The sequence below is a fragment of the Pinus tabuliformis genome, chromosome 2_2 (assembly GCF_031772625.1).
Source record: "Pinus tabuliformis cultivar Carrire ecotype Pingquan chromosome 2_2, CPIR1, whole genome shotgun sequence".
Lineage (NCBI taxonomy): Eukaryota > Viridiplantae > Streptophyta > Pinopsida > Pinales > Pinaceae > Pinus > Pinus tabuliformis.
Window position 1 is genome coordinate 699,640,527 of NC_142300.1, and position 8,996 is coordinate 699,649,522.

The window sequence follows — 8,996 nt, forward strand, 5'->3', positions numbered from 1 at the left end:
TGGAGGGCCAAATGACCACCTAACCTGGTCCATGTCAAATACTCTTATGCCAGCCCGAGTAAAAGATATTTACTCTGATATTATCTCCTCAAAGGTTCCGCTCTCAAGCTCTAAATTTCCGAAGGTTCTGTGGAAATCGGGATGCCCACCTAGAATGATTCTTTTCGCATGGTTGGTGTATAATAATAAGAACCTGTCATGGGACAACTTGAGGAAAAGAAGATGGCACGGCCTAAGCAGGTGTTTGATGTGTGAATCAGATGAGGAGTCGAATCTCCACATGTTCTTCCAATGCAAATCCTCACAGGAAATCTGGTATGATCTGGCCATCCTTTTTGGTTTTCCTCATATGGTTTTTGTTTTTGTTCATGTAGCCTTCCAATGGTGGTGCAGACAAAGGGAGCCAAGGCGTTATCTCATCGTTATTATGATTTGGTGTGCATGGAACTGGAGGAATTATAAAATTTTCAGAGACTCAAATGCCCCCTATAATTCCATTTTGCAGCGCATCATTTCAATTTTTGATTCAGTTCCAAAAAAGCAACCCAAAATTCCAGGTCCCTAACATGACTATGGCCTCTTGTCTATGATTTTTTTGGTGGATATGATGTTCAGCATGTGTATTTTGAGTGCTTTTTTGCCACGCTCTAGAACCCGTTCTAGATGTTTTGGATTATTGGTAGATCCTGTTTTCCACAGTCTTTTTTTTGTTGTGCTGAGCTATTTGTCTTTCTGTTCTAGATGATATCATGGATATCTGTTTATCTGTTTATCCTCAAAAGACATCTTGGTACATGGCTGCTCAAGCTATCTTTTTTGTATCCTAGGTTTTTAAACTGACTCAATATAATCTATGAAAACTTTTTCTTCTAAAAAAAGAAAATTCTCATAATTTTGCAACAAGCCGTAATCTTTTCACTGTCAAAATTATTAAATTTAATATTTATTAAATATCAGGTTATTTATTAAGTAATATTTTATATGGCATAGTATAAAATTTGTGTATTTTTTATACAACTTAACTTATTTAATTCAAAATTAAAAATAGTTTTGTTATATTTTATACTGCAAAAAAATTAAAATTAATAGGGATTAAATGTTAAAAAATATGAAAGAAGACAATGTGTCACCCTATCGATTATAATGACCATAAAGTTATTAGGAATATCCAAATCATGATTTTTTAAAATAAATTTTTTGATTTATAATTTTTGATTTACTTTATTAATTACAAATTTAGCTTTAAAATAATAGGTCAAATTGAAAAGATAGCTAGCCTTATAAGATTAAAGTTTATTATTATTTTATTAAAGTAATAACTAAAAAGATGGTCAAAATGAATTTTATTTTTCTCATGAAAAATTATATTCTTTATTTTAGAAAATAAAATTATTTTTTGTATATGTAATAATGTGCATTCAAAAGTTAGCTAAACAATTATTTAAGAAAAAAAGCAAATAACAAGTTGTAAAAAGCCATTATCATATCCAGAAAATATGTCCATCAACAAAATATGCATGAAAAATAATAGTTGCATTACATACATATCCTTACATGTCCTCTCAGTCACCTCCAAATTTCATTAGAGAGACCAATAATAGGTAGAATTATATCAAGTCATGTTAAATCTCCATATCAAAGCCCTCTATAAAAGGCTAGTGATAATATTTTGAAACATTATCAGGTATCTGCTCAATGATCTTCCAAGTGCCCAAATCATGTTGCTTCAGATAATGAGTTGGAGTTTCTTTCCTTGTAAATATGACAACATGAGATCTGATCAAAGGCATGTTTTAAATTTTAAATCGCTTCAAAGATTGGGTACAGTGTGTGCATGTGACATCCTGAAATCTCATTAAACCAATTTATAACAATCATAGAGTCGTAAAAAATATGCAACTGATGACATCCCTTTTCACTACCAAAATACAAGAAGAAGCTTGAGGTACAGTAACATAGAACAATTATTTAAGCTTATGCCCAGGCCAATGATGGGAGAGAGAAAGTGGCATTGGCCTGTGCTGCAACTTTGTTAGGAATAACAAAATTGTCTTGGAACATTTCATTGTTCCTTGATATACAAATTCCCTAGCTAATAAGGGAAGGTAAAATCCTATTCTTTTTTGGATTTGTTTGTTCCCACCACTACTTCCATGCATCATTGAAAGATGCACTCTACCAATTTGAAGTGGTTCCCAAGTAGTTTCTTGCAGAGTTCCAAACTCCCAAAGTGAATGGGAAGGATAGGAAATGGTGATCCACAGAGTCCTCAACATTTTTACATAGAGAACACCAGTTGGGTTGAGCCATACATCTTTTTTTTAAATTATCCCCTTTGAGGACTTTATTTTCCAGAATGCACCACTGAAAAAAACGCACTTTAGTTGAGTATCAAAGTTTGCATAATTTCCTCCACCTTCAAGCCGGTTGCCCCGGGCTCCTATCATCAACAATAAGCATATAACCTGATTTTGGAAAATATTCCCCAAATGGTGAATGCACCTAACATGAAGAATATTCCCTGTCTCTGAGATGAACATGGGAGATGTTGAAAGAAGTTATTTAATCTTTCCATTGTTCAATGTGGTTGATTGGCAGGTTGAGCTAGTTGGCATCTACCCATCCCTAAGCCCAGATAGATGTACGAGCATTATGGGCAAGCTAGTTCAAAGTATTCCTTCCATCTGTATTTAGAAAATTTACTAGCTCATGAGGCTGCAAAAGTTTTCTCCACATCCCACCCAAAGATGAATACCAATCCTCACCTTTTTTCCATTCCCAACTTTCCATTCTAGGCCTTCTTCAACCACTGAAAAAAAAACATAAGGCAAATTACTAGATAACTGAAAATTTTGGCCTCTTTTTTTTCGGGGAGATAATCCATTCTTTAAGTTTGTACGGGTGGACATACTTGTTGGATACAACAACTATCCACAGACTATTAATCGATATTAGTCTCCATCTAACTTTCGCAACCAACACCTTTGCAAAGAGGTGGAGGTTTTTTAGACCCCATCCACACCACAACTTTGGAAAATAAATTTTGTCGCATTTAACCCAAGGGAAGACCCAACCATATTTTAACCCCGAACATAAAAACCGACAACAAATCTTGCGGGTAGAATTTAGAAATGTTTTTGGGATCTAGGATAAGGAAATCCAAAATATTGGAACAACTTCCAAGATGGATTTTATAAGGATAAAGATGTATTGCATTTTCTTTTCTCAACTGAGCACAACCTGGAAGTGCATAACCTATCTCTTTGCTCATTGAAATGCTCTGACCCAGACTTAATCAATTTCCGCCTCTGCTTGAGCTCCTATTTCCTTTTGTTGTTGCTTGAGGAATTAGGCCCCTATTATTTAAGAAATTCCTCAAATTGAATTGCACAATTCCTTATGTTGATTATCTGACTACATGCAACACCTATACACTCAAGACTAGTCAACAACTGATATTACATTTCCTTGGAATCTCCACCAAGCCTGGGGAACTTGAATTCTCTGCATGCACTAGTTATTTTGGGTTGATTGATTAGTTAACTAGATGATCACTGAGTTTGACTGAAGTCCCACTGTACAACTTAATCCTCCATTATTTCCTCCAATAGTTAGGACTATTTTAACTGAAAACAACCTTGGATAACTGACCTTGATTGCTACAAATTAGCAATCGCACATGCTTAACTAAACTCTAACTCCTCCAACTCAAATTTACTAAGTAAAATGGGTGACATAAGCCATGTCACACAAGTTAATATCATCCAAGTTGTCTGCTGATGTGGAAATTCGAATTTTCTCAATTTAATCAAGGAAAAATCAAATTGAGAATTTCTTGCTGCATTTTTTCAACACTCCCTCTCAGCAAGAAAGGGATTATCAGCCACCCTTATCCTGCACCTGTGGAACTCAAACTTCCCTCTTGACAAGGCCTTTTTCAAAATATCAACATCTTGTTCCTCTATCGGAATGTACTGCAACATCATTATCCGCCTCTGCACAGAATCCCATAAATGGTGGTATCAGATATCTATATGCTTGGATCAATTGTGAAAACTAGGATTCTTAGAGAGCTTGATGCAACTATGATTATCATGGTAGATCACAGTTGAATCCATCATTTGTCCAAAAATTCCAACAACTATATTTCTCTTCCAGATCGCCTCATGTTGTTAACTCGTAGCCATGTATTATGCTTCTGCTGAGTTGAGCACCACAAAAATTTGCTTCCTAATGTACCAAGAAACCGATATGGACCCAAAACTCAAAATTCCACCTAATGTACTCTTCCAGTCTAATGGACGCCCCACCCAATATGCATCTACGAAGCCACAAAACTTCACTCCCTCTGCATGTATGTACGATAGTCCAAACTAGGTAGTGCCTCTGAGGTACTGTAGAACATGCTTAGTTTCCCTCCAAGATAATTTGGTCAATTGAACCATAACTTGGCTAAGCTAGTTGACTACATGGCACATATCTAGCCGTGTGTTCACAAGGTACATCAATGAACCCACTAGATGTCGATAAATTGTGGCATCCACTTCCTCACCTGAAGTGGCATCCTTCTTCCTCTAGTTGGTCACTAAAGGTTTCTCCTTGGTTTCAAAAATCTCCATGCGGAACCTTTGTAGTATCACATTTGCACACTTTCCCTAAGATACAAACAGTTCCCCATTTCCTTTCCATACTTCCAATCCGAGGAAGTAATGCATAAGACCCATGTCCTTCATTTCAAAATTCTCTTGCAAGGTCCTCCTTACAAGATATAATCAATTGTTCATCACCAGTTAAAATCAAGTCATCAACATATAAGACAATAATCAACAATTTACCTTCTACCAAGATAGGATAGAGTTTTTCATCTATTTCACTTTTGGTGAATCCCAAACCGGTGAGATAGTTACTGTAACACCCTCCTCCCACATCTGCACAAGTAATTGACCAACTAGGGTAAACATGTGACAAGAAGTTACTATGATATGATTCGACTCCCTATGTGTCAATTAAGGAAGTGGAACTGGTGGAACACATCACACGAACCTTCCACATAAACCATAGAACTCCCAGGAGCCATCCCAACCACTCAAGAAACCAGACCCTGAGACCAACTAAAGTTTTAGTGCATCAAACCCCTGAATACTCCCATGATATGAACCAACATTCATCGAGGAAGCTCCAGACGCTCTAACATCATGGGTAAACAAGCATCCAGGGACTTTTTCCCCCATACATGTGCCTACGACTTCAGGATTTGTGCCACTTTTTCAAGCCCGGAGTCAGGGTCATTGCCTAGAACTCAATGAGAGGTTCAAAAATGATTTTTCATAGCAAAACAAAGATACATTTGCACAAACATCAACAAGGGCTAGACTGGACCCCTACTAGCCATGACATGCATTTTATCAAACATGCCACAAATATGTAAACTACATGTTTAAATAACATATCTAATCACATGCACCTCATACTTATCTGAGAATGGCTAAGAAGCATTTATGCCTCAACAAATTAGTTGCAATTTCATCTATTACGCCATAGATACATTGTTCATTCATTTACAAGTAAAAACATGATGAGATCCATACATAGCCATTGTCATAATACATGTTCAATCCAACAAAATAACAACAAAAATACCAAGGAAATAATAGTCGTATAATCCACATATCAACTAGTATAATACTCATGAATTAACAAGGAGAAATAACCTCATATAAAGGCCAACCAGGTTCGGGATTTCCACGAACCACCCAACCATAGACATGGTTGAGCCAAATATCTCTTCATCTAATCACCCATGTGCCATATTCTAAGCATGAATGTGGGATCTCATAAAACAAATCAATCAAAACCATCCAGGGCTTCTAGAGGCCAAATGTTGGGATGGGGTCCCTGGGGTTAAATTTTGTATTTCCTATTTGTAAAAATGTAAACTTTCTGGGATTTGTGGAAGTGGAGTGTGAAGATAGTAAGAGTCAAACAGGATTTAGTCCCATAGGTTGTTAGGTATTAGGAAGGTTTTGAGTCCTGCAAAGGCTATAAATAGAAGAGTCATAGTGAGTTTAGGAGATCATTGAAGAATAAAATATTATTGTTTTGGGCAAGAAAGCTAAGGTAGGAAAGTCTGTTTCATGTACTTAGGTGAAGGGGAAGGCTCCTGCACCTGAGTGCGCAAAGACCTTGGTGAGTCTGCAGGCTGAGGGTGCCGGCCCCTGCAGCTGAGTGTGCAGGAAATGAGAGTCTGTATTTTGAAAGATCTCATCTAATAAAGACGGTTTTGATCCATACTTTGCATTTATTCTTATCTCTATTTACTTCTGCAATTTATGTGTTTTCGCTCTGTATTTGGAATTGTATGAATAATTATTTATCTAATGCACGAAAGTGGTAGGTCAATGTAAATTATGCATGTTATGATTAATTAATGACATTCATGAAGATATAATTGTTGTGTATAAGATTTACTGTTTCGGAAGGGTTAGGGTTTGCGAAGACAAAACTAAGCCCTAGAAGCCACAGGAAATTTACGAAATTTCCTGGAAAGTTTCAAATGCATTGGATGAGACCCTATGTGGTAATAGAAATTACATATGGTGGCACATTTCAACTCACGAAGCTGAATGGATAATTGTTTCTAGGCAGAGTCAATGGTAGTCCATTGAAGTTGTACATGGGTGATCACACCCCTGCGCAATGACTATATGATGGCGGGATAGTCTTAGTACTCTAGGCAGTTGCAAGGAAGTACAGGACTATAAACTACATTTCCCAAAAATGGGAAAGACGAAGCAAGAGGGCCGCATGATGGAAGAAAGTAGGGCACCAAGGGGAGCTGCACCACAAAGGTTGATGCCGCGTAGCTTGGTCAAAAAGTACTCGATGGAATAATTGTAGCTGATTGGATGGCACAATTTCCATTAGAAGGAGCGGGGAAGGCACATTTATGGGGAAAATATTTGGAAAATTTCCACCAAATATGCATTAAGGATAGAAATTTGGAGGGAACGATTGGATTCAAATTTGAATTTTCCTATAAATCTAGCATATCGCACCACATTTGAATACTTTTCTTCCTGAGAGTTGATTTTGAGCTTTTTTGCCTTGTGTTGCGCCAAGCGCTGAACTGTATGTCTGAGCTAGATTAGAAAGAAATCTTCTCACGATCAGGATTGGCTAACGTACCCAAAGATTTCCATAAGGCATTTATAGCAAGCATGACTGCAACTCCCCCCACTTTAGAAGCCACACCATTGGTTGAAGCAACAACCTCTGTCCCTACGAGATTTCCGACTATGGTGCCTAGGTCTCCTAGAACTAAGCCCTCTGCAACTGGAAAAAAGTATAATAAACCACAACAGGTTCCGGTGAGGCAACAGCACAAAAAATTCCCATGGAAATTTGCCAGAAGGGGAAGATGGATAGACCGCAGCAACCAACTGAGCCCCTTGATTTGAATGAAGAAGAACTATGCGGAGGCTTCGAGGAGATGGATGCTGAGGAGGATGAGCCCATGAATTGGCTCCCAAAGTATATCCCACCACACAAGGGCACATCTAAGGTGCCTAAGGACCCGGACAATGCCAATTTCATGGGAGATCATGAGAATTTCCCTCAGCTTGCGCCAACCAAATACCTGTCAAAGATCTATTATTAGGAAACTAGGGTTAAGAGATTGGAACCTATGCAGTGGGTCATGGGTGTTGACGTCACAGACCTCCTGAACATGCTCTGGGTGTTGCATTTCAGTTTCACCATCATTAACACTGTATGTGTCCATCAGTTACTCACTTTGGTGTACGATGGGTGTCTCTGGATGGGAGAACCCATCCTAATTAAGGATATGTTGATCCACCAGATTTTCTTGCTACCCTATCAAGTTGTGGATCTAGGAGAAGTGTTTGGAGGGAAGACGTAGGAGAAGGAACTCGCAGATCAGATGAAAAGCAAGTTTGGGTTGATTAAGAAGTCGCGCAGATATTCCATCCACTCTATTTCAGACCTTGAGGTGTATTTCACCGCGAAAATATTGGCATGCAAAATCATGCAGAAGTGTCATGTAGACGAGGTTCCAGCAACCCTAATTTCTTTGGCTGCACAATGTGCTGAATGAGTCTAGTATAGTTGGGCTCAGTACCTGTGCAAAGAGTTCTTGGAGAACTGGCGGGAGGACCAAGATGAGGGTAAGGCATTTCATTATGCTTGGTTACTACTATTGATTTCATTAGTAGCATGGAGGATGCTAGAGGACAATCAGTTTCCTCCCCAAGAATCGAACCTCCCAGAGGCAGTGAAGTTCGCTTTGCTCTAGGAAATCAAGGGCCTTTTGCGGGTCGTGGAGACCAAGATGTTTTAGGTGCTGGTGGAGGTGGATCTTCACATGGTGATCAACCAAAGGCTGAGGCTATCAACTACCTTCGACTTCAAGGCTAACTTTCATAATGTGTATGTTCATGCCAGAAGGGATCCGAAGACGATATGGCACAAGTTGCCTTATCTTGTTGGCGAGGTAGATGTCACAAAGATTGTAGGTAAATGGAGAGGAGAGTGGATTTACCCCTCAAATCCAGGTGCAAGAATGAGAAAGGCAGCAGTAGGTACCATTGCGTAGACATCAGCAATAGAGAAGAAGAAGGAAACCCAGAAGACTACAACTCAAGAGAAAGTTGCGCAACGTAAAGATGCTGCAGCTAAGGAAGTTGCTGACAAAGAGCAAGCGGCCCAAGAAACCACAATCGATGTTAAGGAGTCTGACTCTCAGCACACACAGGACCAAGAAGGTTTAGATGTAGAAGAGGGTGGGGGCACAGAGTAAGAAACCCTCTTTGTGGTTAAGAAAAGAACAAAGCAGATAACCTCGGGGCCGCGGAAGAAACAGAAGTTGGATAGATTCACCCATGTGGATCCATTAGTCCTCACTGAAGGGGACTCAAATAAAATTGGCGACAAGGTCCAGGACACTACAAAAGAATTTTGGACCCAGTTTGAGCAGTAGT